Source organism: Pteronotus mesoamericanus, unplaced genomic scaffold (assembly GCF_021234165.1).
Source record: "Pteronotus mesoamericanus isolate MK-2021 breed Mesoamerican mustached bat unplaced genomic scaffold, CSHL_Meso_final contig_35, whole genome shotgun sequence".
Classification (NCBI taxonomy): Eukaryota; Metazoa; Chordata; class Mammalia; order Chiroptera; family Mormoopidae; genus Pteronotus; species Pteronotus mesoamericanus.
In genome coordinates, this window is record NW_026555139.1 from 1,240,079 (window position 1) to 1,260,748 (window position 20,670).

Below are 20,670 nucleotides of genomic sequence, written 5' to 3' on the forward strand. Positions count from 1 at the left end.
ACAATCAAATTCAAAACATAAAACCATTTATTATACTTGGAAATTTTACTTCTTTTTTGCTACTCATACATAATTTATTTTCTATCTTTATCCAAAACTTCATTGTATTTTTCTTTAAAGCTTTATTTGGGTGTAATTGACAAGTGACATTGTGCACCTTTTAATGCTTCTTTTTAAATTCTATTTTTAAAAAGTAGTAACTGCATGCTCATACTATTTGGAAACATAGATTGAAGCTGAGTGGCTCGGAGCAGCCACTCTGCGTGGCACGAGAACAGCAGAGCAGGGAGACTGGTTTTTATCATAAGCCTTACCATACAATTTGCTTTACCTGGTGAATGTATTAGTTTGTTGACACAATTTAAAAATAATGGCAAAAAGAAAAAGGAAAATATACTAAAAGTAAAACAATGAAGTTTGAAACAGTTAAATCATGAGGTAAGTCAAAATAATTGGTCAAAAATCACTGCTTTAACATTCTTGCTGTACAATACTTGGGAACAGCTGCAGAAATGCAGAAAATCAGTGGGCAGGCCTAGTATATATGGTATATTTTACAAGTATTAATAAAATGCTATATTAATTTTTAACCCTGATCAGTGTGGCTCAGTTGGTTGGGCGTCATTCTGCAGAGCAACAGGTTGCTCATTTGATTCCCAGGCAGGGCACATGCTTGGGTTGCAGGTTTGGTCCCTGGTTGGGGTGCGTATAGGAGGCAACCGATCAATGTTTCTCTCTCATATGAATATTTCTACCCCTCTCATTCTCCTTCCCTTCTCCTTTCTCTAAAAATAATACAATCTTAAAAAAAACAAAAACAAAAAAAGAGAGAATGAGTATGCAACATCGGAGTAAAATGATGGCATAATGAAAAAAAAAAAGGTCATTTTACAGGGAGTGGGAGTTAACTCACAAAAAAAAGATGTCTAAGATAGTGCACAAAACAGCCAGTTGAAAAATACAGTATAATCTCATAAAATTTTCACATATATTTGTAATATATACATATACATGTAGAAAAAACGATGAAAAATTATCGATGATTTCATTTTATGATATACTTGTGTGCTTTGAATTTTTGAGATTAAAAAAAAATCTTGTATAAAAAAAACATTGGCTATTCCTTGCTGGGTAGCTCAGTCAGTTGAAGCACTGTCCTGTAGATCAAAAAAATTGCAGATCTGATCCCCAGTGAGGGCACATACCTAGGTTGCGGGTTCAATCCCCAGTCGGGGCTCATATGGGAGGCAACTGATTAATATTTCTCACATCGATGTTTCTCTTTCTCTCCCTTCCTCTCTCTCTAAAAATCAATTAAAAACATATCCTCAGGTGAGAATTAAAAAAAAAATAGGTTGGACAGCTATGTTCAATTTTATATGAAAAAGGAAAACTTAGAGCAGAGTTTGAAACTGGAGACACATATCCTAGTTCGTTTTTGCCCCTTTGGAAAATACTTTCTACAAAGTATTTTCAGTAATACTAGATAAGTCAGATCATATCACTCTCTCATTGGCTTCCCACCAAACATAGCATGAATCCACATTTTTACCAATTCCTTCAATGCTACAAGTGATCCAGGCCCTCCTCACCATCTTTGTACTCTCTTCTTCCTAGGTGCTCACTGTATTCTAGCTAGCCACACTGTTTCTGCCAGGTCTTCAGACCTTCCCTTGAACATGTGCCTGGAATATTCTTCCCTTAACAGGTTTAATGCCTATTAATGATTTGGATCTCAACTTAAATGTCACTTCATAGGCTTTCCCTGAAACTCAACAATATACACATCAGTCTCATCTCATCCCATGCTTTTCTCAGAGTGCACTATCCTTCACAACACTTAACAATTTATAGGAACATATTGTGTTTACTTAATGTCTCTTTCAAAGACTGTAAGATATATTTCTTCCCTGATAAACATAAGTCAACTTAAAAATCTTGACTATGTGCAAACAGCATGGGAAGTATTAGATACACTGCTTTCTGGCTGGATACCTGGCTGGAAATAAGAAAAATAAATCAGACTTGTTGATCCAATAGTTAAAATGAAAGCATTAACAAAAATGTATAATCAGGTCTGAGACTGAGATATATAAACTGCATGTTCTGAGAAGATGAGGGTTGAGTGGAAGGGATGATCAAAGGTCTCACACAGGTAATGAACTTAGAACAAAGCCTTGAAGGGCAAATTTAATCAGGGACCAGAGCATGGTATAATCAAAGGTCCAGAGCAAGGAAGCATGGAAAAACCTCAGGAAAATGGACTTAGCTAGAAGGAGGTTAAACTTGGGGCATCAGAGAACAAAGTTCTATAGGTAAGAGCAGGGCACAAAGTGCATTGAAAGCCAGGCAGGGAATTTAGTGGTCCTATACCTGCAACTAAAGGCAATTCCAGTGTTTCACTCAGAGTGACTTGATAAATGACATGCTTTTGGGGGGAGAGGGAGTGTCGGAAGGGACCAGACAACATGTACAAATGGCCCATGGACATGGACAACAGAGTGGGAACTGACTGTGGGGGGCGGGGTGGGGGCAAAGGGAAAAATTGAGACAACTGTAATAGAATAGACATGATTTAAAAATTAAAAAAAAAAGAATGATGTCAATAATCTGGTTAATTGTTAGCATAACGGAAGTATTAAGTAGATCCATTTTAGGGTGACATCTGTGGAACTTAAGGTTAATAAATTTTAAAGAATTTAAAGGCCAAAAGATTGATAAGAAAATTGCAGATACTGAAGACAGAGGGGAAAAAACTTAATGGCTATTTCTAAACTAGGGGATGGAAAGAATGTCAATATTGACAAAAGCAAAAATATAAAAAAAGAAATTAAAAAAAGATATTTGAAAATTCTCAATACACTGATTTTGAAGTGATGCTATATATTCAAGGATATCCTATAGCCAAAAGAAATCTGAAAATTGAGTTTAATACTATGATAGGAGATAAAGACATTAGAGTTATCGAAATAGAACAGTTGAAGTCATCTGAATGTATGATAGCTCTTTGAGAGACAGAGAGAAGTGTACACACAGAGTGTGAATTCTCCACAGGGACACTGTTGCCCCCAGGGGTGTGAGAACAGGTTCTTGAGGGAGACAGTGATAACAAACAAATGAACACAACACAAAAACAAAAAAATGGTTGAGAAACAGATATACAGTGATCAAAAAGCAAAGAGACTCCTGGAATTTCCAAAGTTAGAGGCAAGACAGAAGTCTATGAATATTAAAAAAAAAAAAAAAGGAATAAAAGAGTCTGGAAGAAACAGAAAAACTATGATTTCACACAAGTAAAAAATTTTCAGATTAAGATGAATATTATTAGACTTTTCAAGATGGCGGTGGAGCAGGTGAATCTTGCACGCACCTCCTTAAAGGACAAAACTAAACCCAACTAAATTGAGCTTAATCACTGTGAATAACCAACTAATGACAGCTGAAGAGGAGATGTATAACTAAGGATTTGCAGAAAAAGCCATGTTGAGATTATATCTGCATAGCAGCTCACTCACTGTGGTCGGGGTTGAGACTCAAAGTTAGCCAATCCGAGGGCCAATGCCACACATGAAGGAGCCAACAGCAATCAAGACTCAATTACAATAGGAGGGCCTACATAACCCACACAAGGGTCAGTCCTAGAGCACAGCTGATCAAGGAAACTGCACCTCTGGATTGTACAGGACACCTACTATACAAGGATACCCCATGGAGCCTGGGAGTCACAGCAGATCTACTTAATATGTAAAAACAAATACAAAGAGATGGCCAAAATGGGGAGAAAAAGAAACAGGTCCCAAATGAAAAACCAGGAAGAATCTCTAGGAAAAAAACTAAATGAAATGGAGGCAAGTACTCTACCACATAAATGTTCAAAATAATGGTTATAAGGATGCTCAAGTAAGAATCAGAACTGCCTGAAAAAGGACATAGAAGCCATCAAAAAGAACGAGAAGAAAATGAAGAATACCATATCTGACAACAACAATACACTAGAGGGAATAAAGAGTTGGCAGGATGAAGCAGAGGAAGAAATCAGCAATTTGGGAGACAAAGCAGAGAGGTGTTGCAAGGTGGCAGTGGAGTAGGAGGACTGAGTATGCACTTCCTCCCATAATCAAGGTGGAAATAAAACTAAAGATAGGACTAAACACCTGAAATGAACCCAAGACTACCCCCCAAAAAGAGACTTTTAATCAAGTATGGGAAAAAAACACCTTGATTGGCAGGAAGGGGGATGTCATTAAAGGGGCCAGCCCATTCACATGGGTGGTGGGCCCAGGCGGTGGTGCGGCTGTAGGTGTTTCCCCTTGAAAGAAGAGCAACTGGGACCACAAACTGGGTTCCCAAACACAGGGCACCAGTACAGAAATCAGCAGACCACGTAGCACCTAGTGGTGAAAGGCTTTGGGGTTTGTCTCTGTTGGGGAGAAACGAGACCTGCTGGAGACAAAGCTGCTATTCTTTTTCTCTCTCAAATCTTAACGGGGAAAAAGCACAGATTTTGTATTCACAACCACTCAACCTGGACCCCACTGAAGGGAGGGTGGTGCAGACAGTAGTCATTCAAGGTAAGTCTGGAGCAGGAGGCACTGGGTAGAGATGTGAAGGATAGGCCCTGGGGTTCTCTGTGCCGGGATATACCTGGATTCTGCAGGAGCCATCTTTTTTGAGAAGAACAATAACCACCCAGGGGAAAAGCAATTACCCTGCCATGCGGGAAATTGCTCCCGTCAACATCTGGAATCCTGTCCTCCACACCCTGCATCTTTAAAAAAAAAAAAAAATTTAGTTGTTTTTTGTCTTGTTTTGTCTGTTTTTCTTTTCTGCCATCCTGAATCTTAACCCCTGCTAAGGAGACAGCAACAGATGCAGACTCAGGGGGGTGACATAGATGCAGACTCAAGGACTCTACAGTGCAGCCATACCATACACTTTCCTAGGAAACAGGGTGGAGCCTCCCCCTCATTGGGGAGCAAAAGAAATGCAACACTCCCCCTCCCCTGTTTCTGGCAGACCCAAACTCTCAGCTCTGGAGACTATACTCATTAGCCTACTAGGGACCCTGCCCTGCCAAGTACAAGGGAAAAAAAACCCAACCAGATGGACTCAAATTAGTGGCTTTGGAGAAAGGGGAACACACTCACCATCAATCATCCCTGAAATCTAAAAAGCACCTGCCATGGGAGATCCAGGAATCCAAACCCTTACCAACTCCACTAGAAGCCCTCTCAGAAACAGTCAGGTCTGCGACTAGTCTAAAACTGACAACAGTCTGGCAGAGACAGGCAGAGGTGGATCCTGTGGTGACCTGGGTCATTTGCTGACATACCCCTGGACCCAGTGCTGATAAAATGGAGCTTTGCAGAGCAGCTGGGCCCATCCTGAGCGCAGCCAAACCGGGAGGAATCAGTCAAACTGTGATAGAATGTGGCTTCAAACAGGTTGCCAAGGGCTAGACATGGACAGCACCTGACATAAGCTTAGAACAATCTCAGATATGAGCTGGACCCAAAGGCAGGACATAGCATGCAAGCACTAAACTCTGTTGGGATGAATTCCAGTTTGCTCCTTTCATTACCCTCCTTATTTATTGCTTTTTCATTATTTTTCTTTATTTTTTTCTTTTCCTTCTAATTTTATTGATTTTTTTCTTTCATATTTCTATTTTTACTTTTACCTTTGATTGCCCCATTGTTCCTTTTGTCCTTCCCTTTTCTTTTTTCTGTTATTCCTTCTCTTTCTTTATCTCATTTTCTTGCTTTTCTCTTTCAATTCATTATTTGTATTAGTTCTCTTCCTTTTTCTCCTCCCATAATTATCACTTTTTGTCTCCTTTGGTCTTTTCTTATTTTTTATCTTTTATTTTCCCCTTTCCCTGATTTTCAATTTCTCTTCCAACTTTTATTATTCTCTGAACTTTTGTTATTATATTGCTGTTGTTGTTGGAAAGGGGTTTTGTTCTGGTTTTGTTTTCTGTGTTGTCTTGCTTTGCGCTGCCAGCACCTGTGAATCAGCACACAATATTTTGTAGGGGTTGAGCCTCTCAGTCAGTCAGTCAGCTAGAGGGAAGACACCACCAATGAAAAAGACAACAACATTCAGGATCCAATACATTAGGAGAGCCCACATAACCCACACAAAGAGTATTCCTAGAGCATCCATATCAGGAGATCAAGTAGTCTACAAAACTGAGTCCCACAAAAGTCCCACCAGATAAACCCACTACACAAGACGGGGCCAAAGCAGATCTATCCAGTACACAGAAACAAACAAAAAGAGACAGAACCCTGAACGGCACGGCTCAGGGATCATCCTGCAAACCGAAAGGTTGCTGGTTTGATACCAAGTCAGAGCACATGCCTGGGTTGTATGCCAGGCCCCTTGGCTGGGAACATATGAGTGGCATCATAACGATTTTCTCTTGCATATCAATGTCTGATGTTTTTTTCCCAGTCTTTCACCCTCCTTCCCCCTCTTTCTAAAATTAAGTATATAAAATCTTAACAACAACAACAAAAAAAATAGACACAGCTAAAATCGTGAAACAAAGAAACAAATTCCAAAAGAAAGAAAAGGAGAAATCCCCAGATAAAGAGCAAAGTAAAATTGAGACAAGCAAATTATCAGTCAGAATTCAGAGTAATTGTTATAAGGATGAGCAAGGAACTTAATGAGAACTACACTAGCATGAGAAAGGACATAAAAGCTATGAATAAGCATCAGCTAGAAATGAAGAATGCAGTATCTGAAATGTAGACTACTCCAGAAGGAATGAAAAGCAGGCTAGATGAAGCAGCGATAGAATCAGAGATTTTGAAGACAAGGTGGGAAAAAAACAAACAAACAAACACCTAGTCAGAGCCAAGAAAATAAAAAAAGACTTAAAAAGAATGAGGATAGTCTAAGAGAGCCTTGGGACAACATGTTACATAACAATATTCACATCACAGGGATACCAGAAGAGGAAGGAATGGCAAGAGATACAGAGCCTGCTTGACAAAATAATGACAAAAAATTTCCCTAATTTGGTAAGGGAAAAAGTCACAGTTTTAGGAAGCAAAGAGTCTCAATGAAGATGAACCCGAACACATCACAATTAAAGTGGCTATGTTTAAAGATGAACAATCTTAAAGGGAGCAAGAGAGAAACAGTTAGTTACATGTAAGGGAGTTCCAATAATGCTATTGGCTGATTTCTCAACAGAAACACTATAAACCAGAAGAGACTGCCTTGAAATATTCCAAGTTATAAAAAGCAAGGAACTGCAACCAAGACTGCTCTATCTAGCTAGGCTCTCATTTAAAATGGATGGTGAAATAAAGAGCTCCCAAGGGCGGGGATGGGGGGGGAAGGCTAAAGGAGTACATTTCCATCAAACCAGCATTGCAAGAGATGTTAAACGGACTGCTTTAAGAAGAAATAGAAAGACAAAGGAACACAGGTACAAAAGAAAGAGAATGACAATGAATAAGTACCTATCAATAATAACCTTAAATGTAAATGGACTGCATGCTCCAATGAAAAGACATTGAATAGCTGAATGGATAAGAAAACACAACCACCACATATTCTGTCTACAAGAGACCCACCTTGGAATAAAAGATTTACACAGGCTGAAAGTGAAAGGATGGAGAAAAATATTCCATGCACATTGAGGCGAAAGAAAAGCTGGGATAAAGAGACTTCTACCTGACAAAATAAACTTCAACACAAAGACCAAAATAAGAGACAGAAAACATCATTATACAATACTTTCTGGGGGTCAGTTCATAAGAGGATATAACCACAGCCAGCATATAATCTCCCAAAACAGGAGCACCTAAATATATAAAGAAAATCTTGGAGGACTTTAGAAAGAGTTAGACAGCAATAAGTCACTATAGGAGACTTTATATCTCCACTGTCAACAATGAACAGATCCTCCAGACAAAAAAAAAAAAAAAAAAAAAAAAAAAAAAAAATGGAGAGGGATTTAGCAGCATTAAAGGACACACTAGAATAATTGGTTTTAATGAATATGAACAGAACAAAGAAGTACATTCATCTCAAAAGCACACAGAACATTTCTCAAATAGACGACATGGTAGGACACAAAATACACCTAAAATAAAAAAAATTGATGTAAAAACAATCATTTTTTCAGAGGACAGTGGCTTGAAACTATAAATAAATGTTAAGAAAAAACTAAAAAGCATTCAAATATATGGAAGCTAAATAACATGTTATTAAATAATGACTGGGTTAATAATGAGGTCAAAGAAGGTATCAAAATATATCTGGAAAGAAAGGAAACTGAACACAAAGAAGTCCAAAGTGATGGAAGAGAGAAAAGGCAGTCCTGAGAGGGAAACTCCAGGAATAGATGACTACCTAAAGAAAATAGTAAAATCTCAAATAAACGGGTGATTCAAGATGGTGGAGGAGTGAGTGGAAGTCACACAGACCTCCTCCCATGACCAATCTTGAATTACAACTCAACCCTGGAGAAATCACCTGTGGAGAAAACAACTGAACAACAGCGAGAGAGGGGCTTTAAAACCTAGGACACATAGAGGAATTGGACTTTAGCACAACCTGTTAAAAAGTACACTAAAGGCTCAAGAAGATGGGCTCTGCGCTCATGGATACTGAAAAGGCCAGTTGGACCCTCCTGAGAAGAGCAGGGCCTAAACCATAAGCAGGGATCTCCAGCCTGTAAGACCAGAGCCCAAAAAGCACACAGACAACAGCCCCCTGTGAAAAATGGCAGGTTGCTCTCTGTGAGAGACAGGGAGCTGGAGACACAAGGAGCCATTTAAAGGGACGGAGCAAAATTTGTAGAGGCAGCCACTTATCCTGGGCTCTGGCAGAGGCCAGAGTAGAGGTGGCTGGTGCCACCTGAGGAGAGACTGGGGAAGGAGGCCTTGGGGAGAGGACTGAGAAAGTAGCAGGCGAGGTCCTGGTGCACACTGCTTCCCCACATGACAACAGCCATCTTGCTCAGGGGAACACTCCCTTGAGGGGCAGCGGTGAGGAAGGACACAATAGGCACGCCCCCAGGAGGCTCTGTCCAGATGAGGCTTTACGCAGACCTGGGTGCTGAATACAGAGTGGCAGTCACAGATACGGGATCCTGGGCTAAAGAGGATGCAAAGTTGTATAGAGTCGCTGAGGAAAGTCTGGAGACAGAGGAGTTGGGGAGAGAACAGAATGGGTAGCCAGGGGACCCGGTGCTGACTCCTCCCCCATACAGCAGCAGCCATCTTGCTCAGACTACTTCCTGGAGAGGCAGCAGTGTGAAAGGACCCAATAGCCCTGCCCACCCTGCAGCTGAGGGGAGAGTGCCAAGATTAACAAATAGAGGAGACAAACACAGAGAGCAGATTCCTCGAAGTCCCTTAAAGACTACCTAAGGTCAGATGGGGTCAACAGCTGGCATCGTAAGAGACAGATAGAGAAGGAAAGAAAAAAAAAAAGCAGTCTCCTAATACAGAAGTTCACACCAAAAGTCAAGAAGACAGATCAATTTAAGAAGCTGAAGGAAAAAAGAAGAGTCTCACAAATAACAGAAAGAAAAGAACCTCCACCCCCTCAAAAATTGAAAAGACGAATCCCCACAAAGAGAACTAAATGAAATAAAGGCAAGTCAACTAACAGATATTCAGTTCCAAACAGTTCTAAGGAAGCTCAATCAGCTCAGTGAGCTCAAAGAGAATTACCAAAAATGGCAGGAAAACTATGAGAAACTTATTGCAAACTATATCAAATGAAAAAAGACATAGAAATTCTAAATAGGCAAGAGAAAATGAAGAATACAATTTCTGAATTGAAGAACATAGTACAAGGAATCAAAAGCAGGCTAGATGAAGCAAGGACCGAATCAGCAGGCTGGATGATAAGGTAGAAAAAAGCTCCCAGGAAGCGCAAGAAAATGAAGAAAGACTAAAAAAGAATGAAGAGGCATTTAGGGAAATGCAGGACAACCTGAAATGTAATAATATCCATTAATAGGGACATCAGAAGGAGAAGAGAAACAAGGGATAGATAATTTATATGAAAAAGTAATGACTGAAAACTTACCTAATTTTAGGAGAGAAAAAGTCACGCAAGTCCAGGAAGCACAGAGGGTCCCATTCAAAAGGAACCCAATGAGACCCACTCCAAGACATATCATCATTAAACTGGAGGGGAAAGAAAAGGTACAAAGACAGTATCCTAAAGGCATGAAGGGAGAAACACATAGAAATATACAAGGGAGTCCCGATACGGCTAGCCGCTAACTTCTCAACAGGAACACTAAAAGTGAGAAAGTAATGGCAAGAAATATTCCAAGTAATGCAAAGCAATGGCATGCAACCAAGATTGCTCTACCCAGCAAGGATCTCAATTAAAATGAAAGGCAAAGTAAAGGAGTTTCCCAGACAAAAGGCTAAAAGAATTCACCTCCCCCAAACCAGCACAACAAGACATGCTAGAGACTACTACTTTAAGAAGATGAAGTAAAAGAGTGAGAAAGAGGGGAACACAGATACAAAATGAAAAAATGAATAAGTACCTATCAATAATTACTTTAAATGTAAATGGATTAAATACTCCAATGAAAAGACATAGGAGTAGGTGGATGGAGAAGAAAACATGGCCAACACATACACTGCCTAAAAGAGATCCACTGAAAACAAAGGACCTACACAAACTGAAAGTAAAACGATGGAAAAAAAATATTCAAAGCAAAAGGACAGGGGAGAAAAGAGCAGGCGTAGCAATACTTCAGACAAAGTAGATCTCAAAACAAAGGGCATAAAAAGAGACCCAGAAAGAAATGTTATAATACTCAAAGGAAGAATCCATCAAGAAGGCATAAACACTATAAACCTATATGCACCCAACACAGGAGCACCCAAATATATAAGGAAAATCTTGAAGAACTTCAAGAAAGGTATCAACAGCAACACAGTCATGGTAAGGGATGTCTGCACCCACTGTCAACAATGCATAGATCTTCCAAAGAATCAACAAGGATATTGTAGCACTGAACGATACTCTAGATTAAATGAATTTGATATGTAAAGAAACGTTCATGTAAAGGAAGCAAAATACACATTTTTTTCAAATGCACAAGAGACATTTTCAAAAACAGACCACATGGTAGGTCACAAAAAACCCCCCACCAAATTCCAGAAAATAAAGTCATATTAAGCAGCTTCTCAAATCATTCTTGAGGATGGCTTGAAACTAGAAACCATCCGCAAGGTAAAAACCAGAACATATTCGAATACAAGGAGACTAAATAACATGTTATTAAATAATGAATGGGAAAACAATGAGATCAAGAAAAAAATCAGAAAGTATCTAGAAACAATTGAAAATGAACACAAAACAGCCGAAAACACATGGGCACAGTGAAGGCAGTCCTGAGAGGGAAGTTAATAGCAATAAAGGCCCATCTAAAGAAGATACAAAAATTTCAAATAAATGACCTAACCCTACATCTACAAAAACTAGAGGAATAACAACAAGTAAAGCCCAGAGAAGAGTAGAAGAAAGAAACAAAGTCAGAGCAGAATTAAATGACAAAGAGAATAAAAGAACAATTCAAAAGATCAATAAATCCAGTAGATGGTTCTTTGAAAAGATAAAGAAACTACAAACCTTTAAGCAGACTTATGAAGGAAAAAAGAGAGAGGATCCAAAGAAATAAAATCAGAAAGGAAAGAGAAGTAAAAGTTGATATGACAGAACTATAAAGCATTCTAAGAAATTACTATGAACCATTATATGTCGATAAAGTTGACAACCTGGGCTAAAAGGACAAATTTCTAGAAAAGTATACTCTTCCAAACATGAAAGAAGAACAGAAAGCCTGAATAGACCAATAACATCTAGTGAAATTGAAGCAGTAATCAAAAAACTCCTGGCACACAAAAGTTCTGCACCAGATAGCTTCACAGATGAACTTTACTAAACATTTAAAGAAGTAACTCCTATCCTTCTCAAACTATTCTAAAAAAGTCAAGGGGAGGAAAGACTCCCAAGATCTTTTGAGGACAGTATTATCCTAATTCCAAAACCAGGTAAAGACACAACAATGAAAGAAAACTATAGGCCAAAATCTCTGATGAATATTACTGGTAAAATCCTCAACAGTATATTGGCAACAAGGATCCCTCAATGCATTAAAAAGATCATATACCATGACCATGAGGGATTCATCCCAGGAGCATAATATACAACATAAAGAAAATGAAGGACAAAAATCACGTGATATCAGTAGATGCTAAAAAAGCATTTGCTAAAATGTGGAACCCATTTATGATTAAAAACACTCAACAAAGTGGGAATAGAAGGAGTATACCAAACATAACAAAGGCCATATACAAGAAACCTACAGCCAACTCATATTCAATAGGCAAAAACCAAAAGCTTCCCACCAAGATCAGGAACAAGACCAGGGTGTATACTTTCACCGCTTCTATTCAACATGGTATTGGAAATTCTAGCCACAGCAGTGAGAAAAGAAAAAGAAATAAAGGGCATCTTAATTGGAAAGGAGGAACTAAACTGTTATTATTTGCAGACAACACGAGAGCGTGCATAGTAAACCCTATAGTCTCCCCACAAAAGGTACTCAACCTAATATGTGATTTTGGCAAAACAGTGGGATACAAAGTCAATATTCAGAAAATGAGGCCATTTTATACACCACTAATGAAATATCAGAAACAGAAATTAGGGAAAAAAATACCAAGTCCTATAACAAGAAAAATAAAGTACCCAGGAATAAACTTAACAAAGGAGGCAAAAGACCTGTACTCAGAAAACTAAAGAACACTGAAGAAAGAAACTAAGGTAGCTACAAATGGAAGCTTATACTGTGTTCATAGATTGGAAGAATTAACATCACTGAAATGTCCATCTACCCAAAACAATGTATATATTCAATGCCAATTCTTTTAAAAAAATTTATTTATATATTTTTAGAGGGAAATGGAGGTTTGAGAAAGGGAGAGAAACATCAATATGTTGTTGCCTCTCGTATGCTCTGCACTGGGGACCTGGCCTACAACCCAGGCATCTGCCATGAATGGGAATTGAGCCTGCAACCCCTTGCTACACAGGCCAGTGCTAAGTTCACTGAGCCACATGAGCCAGGGCTCAATGCAATTCTTATTAAAATAACAAAGGCACATTTCACAGATTTATAACAAATTTTCAAATATTTACATGGAATAAAAATATGACCCCAAATAGCCTTGGCACGCCTGAGAAGGAAGAACAAAGTTGGAGGGATCACAATACCTGATATCAAACTATATTACTAGGCCACTGTAATCAAAATAGTCTAGTACTGGCATAATGACAGAAACATAGATCAACGGAACACAATACAGAGCCCAGAAATAAACCCATGTCTCCATGGTCAATTAATATTTGACAAAGGGGGCAGGAGCATAAAATGGAGTAAAAATATCCTCTTCAACAAATGCTGTTGGGAGCAATTGACAAGTACATGCAAAAAAATGAAACTAGACCAACTACGTACACTATACACCAGAATAAAATCAACATGGATAGAAGACTTATATGTAAGTCGTGACATTATAAAAACACTACAGGAAAACTTAGGAAGAAATTTTCAAGTAACCCACGTACTATTACTCTTTACCACGTATCTCCTAAGGCAAGGGAAATAAAGAATAAAATAAAATGGAGGGAGTAAAGATGGTGGAGGAGTGAATGGAAATCACACTGACACCCTACCAGGACCAATTAGGAGTCACAACAAAATTGTGGAGATATCACCAAGAACAAACATCTGAACAATGATGAGAGGGAACCCTTGTAACCCCAGACAGAGAGGAATCAGCTTTGGCAGAACCTGACTGGTAAGGAGTTTGGTAGAGACTCCAGAATATAGGATGGGCTATTTAAACAGTCAGTTGGATTCCCCTGGGAAGACCGGGGTACAAACCATAAGCGGGGATCTCCAGCCTACAGCACCAGATCCCAAAAAGTACACAGTTAACAGCCAGGTGCGAAAAGTCACAGACTTACTATCTGCCAGAGACAGGTTGCGGGACATGTAAAGAGCCATTTAAAGGGCCAGTGCATTAATTTTTATTTGCAGCCACTTACCCTGGGCTTTGGAAAAGGTGGGGGAAGAATGGGCTAGAGACGCCAGAGGAGAGACTGTGGAGTTAGACTTTGGGGAAAGAACTAAGAGAGTAGCTGGCAGGATCCCAGTGCTGACTCCTCCCTCATTTAGCACCAGCATCTTACTCAGGCAGACCACTCCCCTGACCAGGCAGCAGCATAAGAAGACACAAGAGCTCCACCCCCAGGAGGCTCAGCACTGGCCCTGAGGTGCACAAGCCTGACTGCTGAGTACAGAGTGGCAGTCATAGATAGTAGATCACTGGTTAAAGGGGCACAGAGTGGTCTAGAGACACTTGAGGAGAGACTGGTGAGATACTTCAGGGAGAAAATTGAGAGTAGTTGGCAGGATCCCAGTGCTGACACCTTCCCCATATTGCAGCAGTCATCTTACTCAGGGAGAACATACTTGGAGTGGCAGCAGCCTGAGAGGACCCAATAACCATGCCCCTAGGAGGGACTCTGCCCCCACCCTGTGGTGCCTAAGCCTGACTGCTGAGTGCAGAGAGACTACTAAACAATTGGCGGAGATGGCCACTCAATCAAAGGGAAAGGAAGAATCTCCAAGAAGAGAAAATAAATAGATGCAAGAAAACTATCTGACAATGATTTCAAAAGATGGTTTTAAAGAAGATCAATGAGCTCAGTGAGCTCAGAGAATTACCAAAAACTATAGGAAACTGTGAGGAACTTACTCCAAACTATATCAGCAAAAAAAGGACAAAAAACTACCAATAAGAGACAATAGAAAATGAAGAATACAATTTCTGAATTGACGAACACAGCAAAAGGAACCAAAGGCAGGCTGGATGAATCAGAGGATTGAATCAGTGAGCTGGAGGACAAGATAGGAAAAAGCTCCCAGAAAGAGCAAGAAAATGAAAAAAGACTGAAAAAGAATGAAGAGGCATTTGGCAAAATGCAGGACAACCTGAATCGTAATAATATCTGTAAAATAGGGATACTAGAGGAAGAAGAACAAGGGATAGAGAATTCTTTGAAAAAGTAATGATGGAAATTTTCCTTAATTTGAGCGGAGAAAAAGACACACAAGTCCAGGAAGCACAGAGGGTGCCATTCAAGAAGAACCCAATGAAGCTCACTCCAAGACATATCATCATTAAAATCGCAAATATCAAAGACAAAGACAGAATCTTAAAGGGAGTAAGGGAGAATGAGGTAGTAACAAACAAGGGAGTCCTGATACAGCTAACAGCTGACTTCTCAACAGAAATACTACAAGCCAGAAAGGAATGGCAAGAAATATTCCAAGCAGTGCAAAGGTCTGCAACAAAGATTGCTCTATCCAGCAAGGCTCCCAATTAAAATGGAAGGAGAAATAAGAAGTTTCTGACAAAAAGAAGGCTAAAAGGATACACCTCCACCAAATGAGCACTGCAAGTAATGTTAAAGGGACAGCTATAAGAAGATGAAGAAAAAGAGTGAGAAAGAGAGAGGAGTACAGGTTGAAAGGAAAAAATGAGTAAGTACCTATCAATAATAACTTTAAATGTAGATGGAATAGATCTTCCAATGAAACAGCATATGGTAGGTGAATGGTAAGAAAACATGACCCATACGTAGGTTACCTACAAGAGATCCGCCTCAGAACAAAGGACCTACACAGACAAATTAAAGGGATGGACAAAAATATTCCATGCAAATGGACAGGAAAAAATAGAAGGGGTAGCAATACTGAGACAAAATAGATTTCAAAACAAAGGCCATAAAAAGAGACCCAGGACACTTCATAATACTCAAAGGAAGACTCCATCAAGAAGACATAAGTATTGTAAAACTACATGCATCCAACACATGAGTACCCAAATATATAAGGAAAATCTTGGAGGACTTCAAGAAAGATGTAGACAACAACACACTGAAAGTAGGGGATTTTAACACCCTACTGTCAACAATGGATTGATCTTCCAAACAAAATATCAACAAGGATAAAGTGCAACTGAATGACACATTAGACCAACTGCACTTAACTGACATATATAGAACCTTTCTTCCCCGAAAAACAAAATGCACATTCTTTTTAAATGTAAATGGAAGATATTCCAAAATAGAACACAAGACAAGCCTCAAAAATCCAAGAATATTGAAATCTTAACAAGCATTTTCTTGAACCACAAGGCCTAGAAACTAGAAACCAACCTCAACAAAAAAAACTCAAAAACATTCAAAGTCATGGAGACTGAATAGCATGCTATTAAATAATGAATGGGTCAATAATGAGGTCAAAGAGGAATTAAAAAACGTTTCTGGACACAAATGAAAATGAACACACACCAGTCCGAAATGTATGGGACATAGCAAAGCAAGTCTTGAGAGGGAAGTTCATAGCAATACACCCTACCTAAAAGAGAAACATTTCAAATTAATAACCTAACCCTACATCAAACAAATCCCAGAGCAAGTAGAAGGAAGGAAATAATAAAGATGAGAGGAGAATGGAATGGCAGAGAGACTAAAAGAACAATTCAAAGGATCAAAAACTCCAGGAGATGGTTCTTTGAAAAGGTAAACAAAATCGACAAGCCTTTAGGTAGACACATCAAGCAAATAGAGAGGACCCAAATAATAACATCAGCAATGAAAGAGGAGAAATAACAACTGATACCACCGAAATACAAGGCATTGTAAGAAATTGCTATGAACAATTATGTGTCAAGATATTTAAAAACCTCGATGAAATGGACAAATTTCTAGAAAAATACAACCTTACAACACTGGCTGAAGACGAGCAGAAAACCTGAACAGACCAATAACAGCTTGTGGAACTGAAGCAGTAATCCAAAATCTCCTGGCATGCTAAAGCCCTGGACCTAACAGTTTCACAGGATAATTTTACAAAACACTTGATAAAGTACAGCATCCACTTATGAGAAAAACACTCAGCAAAGTGAGAGTAAAGGAGGCATACCTCAACATAACAGAGGCCATATATAAGAAGCCTACAGCCAATGTAATACTCAATTTGCACAAACCAAAAGCTTTCCCAGTGCGTTCATGAACTTTCCAAGGCTGTCCCATCTTCACCACTTCTATTCAACAGAGTATTCGGAGTCCTAGCCACAGGGATCAGACAAGAAAAAGTAATATAAAGCATCCAAATTGGAAAGAAGGAAGGAAAACTGTAATTGTTTGCTGATGACATGATAGTGCACATAAAAATCCAACAGACTCCATCAAAAAACTACTCTACCTAATGAGTGAATTTGGCAAAACAGAGGGATATGAAGTCAATATTCAGAAATCAAAGGCATTTTTGTACTCCAACAATGAAATATCAGAATGAGAAATCATGAAAAAAATCCCATTTGCTATAGCAACAAGAAAAGTAAAGTACCTAGAAATAAACTTAAACCAAGGAGGTATAAGACCTGTACTCAGAAAACTACACAACACTGAAGAAAGAAACTACACAACACTGAAGAAAGAAACTAAGGAAGACACAAATAAATAGATGCATATATCGTGTTCATGGACTGAAAGAATTAACATTATCAAAATGTCCATACTACTCAAAGCAACTTACAGATTCAATGCAATCCCTATTAAAATAGCAATAACATATTTCACAGATATAGAACAGACATTTCAAAAGTATATGTGGAACCATGAACGACCCCAAATAGCTGGACCAATTTTGAGAAAGAGAAACAAAGCAGGAGGGATCACAATACCAGACATCAAATTGTATTACTTGGCCACTGTAATCAAAACAGTCTGGTACTGGCATAAGAACAGACACACAGATCATGGAACAGAATAGAGCTCAGTAATAAACTCATGTCTCTATGGTCAATTCATATTCGACAAAGGGGGCAGAAGCACAAAATGGAGTAAAAATAGCCCCTTCAACAAATGGTGTTGGGAGAGCTGGACAGCTACATGCAAAAAACTGAAATTCGATCCCCAACTTACACCATACCAAAAATAAACCCAAGATGGTTAAAAGATTTAAATATAAGCCGTGACAATATAAAAGTCCTAGAGGAGAACATAGTGAGGAAACTCTCAGATATCCCATGCAGCATTATTTTCACCATTATGTCTCCTAGAGCAAGGGACATAAAGAAAAAAATAAACAAACAGGACTTCCATCAAAATAAAAAGCTTCTGCACAGCTAAAGAAAACATCAGTAAAATGAAAAGGGAGCCAACTGTATGGGAAATATATTGGCCAATGATGCCTCAGACACGGGTTTCATCTCCAAAATTATATATAAAGAACTCACATGACTCCGCTCCAGGAAGACAAACAATCCTATTCAAAAATAGGTAAAGGACCTGAACAGACACTTCTCAAAGAGGACATACACAGGACCCAGAAACATATGAAAGGTTGCTCATGATCACGAGCCATCAGAGAAACGCAATTAAAACCACAATGAGATACCACCTCACACTGGTGAGAATGGCCATCATAAATAAATCAGCAAACAGTGGGTGCTGGAGAGGTTGTGGAGAAAAGGGGACCCTAGTACACTGTTGGTGGGAATGCAGACTGGTGTAGCCACTGTCGAAAACTGTGGAATTTCCTAAAAAAGTTAAAAATGGAACTGCCTTTGACCCAGTGATTCTACTGCTGGGATTACACCCTAAGAATCCCAAAACACTAATTCAGAAGAACCTAGGCACCCAATGTTCTTAGCAGCACAATTTATAATAGCCAAATGCTGGAAGCAACCTAAGTGCCCATCAGTAGATGAGTGGATCAAAAAACTATGGTACATTTATACAATGGAATACTATGCAGCAGAAAGAAAGAGCTACTACCTTTTGCGAAGGCGTAGATGGAACTGGAGAGCATTATGCTAAGTGAAATAAACCAGGGGGTGAAAGACAAGTACCATATGATCTTACCTGTAATTGGAACCTAATCAGCAAAGCAAGTGGGCAAGGAAAACATGACCAGCAACATGGAGAGAAAGAAACCGACAGGGAAGGGAGGGAAGGAAGACAGGTAGGGGGGGTAAGCAGGGATGGGAAGAGGAAGGGTCAGATCATGGAACAGGTATGAAGGACACTTGGAGGAACCTAAGGTGGGGAAGTATTAAGGGGGGGAGGTGGGGGTGGGTGGAGCAGGGAAAAGTGTGGCGGGTACATGGAGACAACTGTATTTGAAAAATTAAAAAAAAAAAGAAGTAAATGCAAATAAAAAAACTAAAAAAGAACTTAAGGCTCTTTGCTTCGAGGAGTCAAAATGTTTTTAAGAAAAACTATTAATTAAACCCTTATCTATTTCTAGGATACGGGATTTTGTGTCACCACAATATTGTGTTATATTCAGAAGGAAATATGGATCTCTGAGTGTGTAAGAAAAGAAGCAAAAGTAACTAGAGTGGGGGCATTTTTAATGAAAATAAAGTCCAAGCAAAGATAGTACAGACCAATGTGGGGGAAATGTGGGAGAAGATAAGGTACAGATAAGGTCAGCATGAATAAGGGACACGACTTTTGCCCTGGCTGGTGGATCTCAATGGATTGAGCGCAGGCCTGGGATCTCAAATGTCACCAGACTGATTCCCAGTCAGGCCACATGCCTGGGGTGTGGGCCAAGTCCCCTTTTGGGGCATGCAAGAGGCAACTGATTGATGTTTCTCTCATATGTCAATGTTTCTCTCCCTGTCTTTCTCCATCCCTTCCCTTCTCTCTTAAACAAACAAACAAACAAACAAACAAACAAACTACTCAAGCCTTTCAAAAAGATAAAAGAGTACAACTTTCTGAAAAGGAAGAAGGGAGAATAAGTGAATATATACAGGTAGAGCAGTTTGAGGAAACCATCCTTGAAACCTCAGCTTTATCCACAGAGCAGCAAAATGCAGAGAACTCCTAAAACATTTAAATAGGGATTTCTGTCTCATGGATTAGCCTGGGTTTGTGACTTACCATGGTGCTTCATTGATTTCTTTGGAGTTTGTTCTTCACTATATAGTTGTCTTCAATTTGCTGCAACTAAGAGATCGGGGAAACACAGGGATTGAGCAAATGTGCAGAAAACAAAATCAGTTCCAAATTCTTGCTTATCAGGGATGTATCAGGTATGGTTTTTCAGACAACTCAGTAAAGCTACCATTCTCCAACTCTTATCAAGTAAATTTCTTTAGTTGTTTAGAATAATCAAAACCATCCCTTTGTACCAAAAAGAAATTAGGAAACTCTGACCTGAACGACAGCTCCCGTTTAAAATTGAATAAAGCCTCCAATGGGACTTTTGGTCAAAACGGAGGCATAGGTAAATGTGGTTTGCCTCCTTAAACCACAGAAATATTACAGCTAAATGACAGAACTGGTATCACTCAGAAGTGTCAGAAAATTGAAAAGTATGGAAGTCCAAAACTAAGGAATTAAAGAAACCACATTTGGGATTTCTGCCCAAGATGGAGGCCTAGGTAGATATGCTTCACCTCCTCACATGACCAAAAAAGGATAACAACCAATTTAAAAACAAAAAACCACCAGAACTTCCAGAAAATCAAACTGCATGTAAGTCTGACAACCAAGGAGTTAAAGAAACATTCA

The 20,670-nt window shown here is 39.1% G+C and overlaps 1 protein-coding gene across 8 annotated transcripts in view; it reads right to left on the reverse strand.

The window, feature by feature from the left end:
• ZNF239 (zinc finger protein 239) overlaps positions 1-20,670 on the reverse strand; it is a 45,804-nt gene that overhangs the window by 12,003 nt on the left and 13,131 nt on the right. For 4 of the 8 annotated variants that reach the window (XM_054576866.1, XM_054576872.1, XM_054576865.1 and 1 more), the window contains one exon: positions 20,038-20,103. The exons of the other annotated variants lie outside the window; for them this stretch is intronic. The gene's annotated coding sequence lies outside the window, so the exon portion shown is untranslated. The remainder of the gene's footprint in view (positions 1-20,037; positions 20,104-20,670) is intronic. 8 annotated transcript variants of the gene reach the window in all.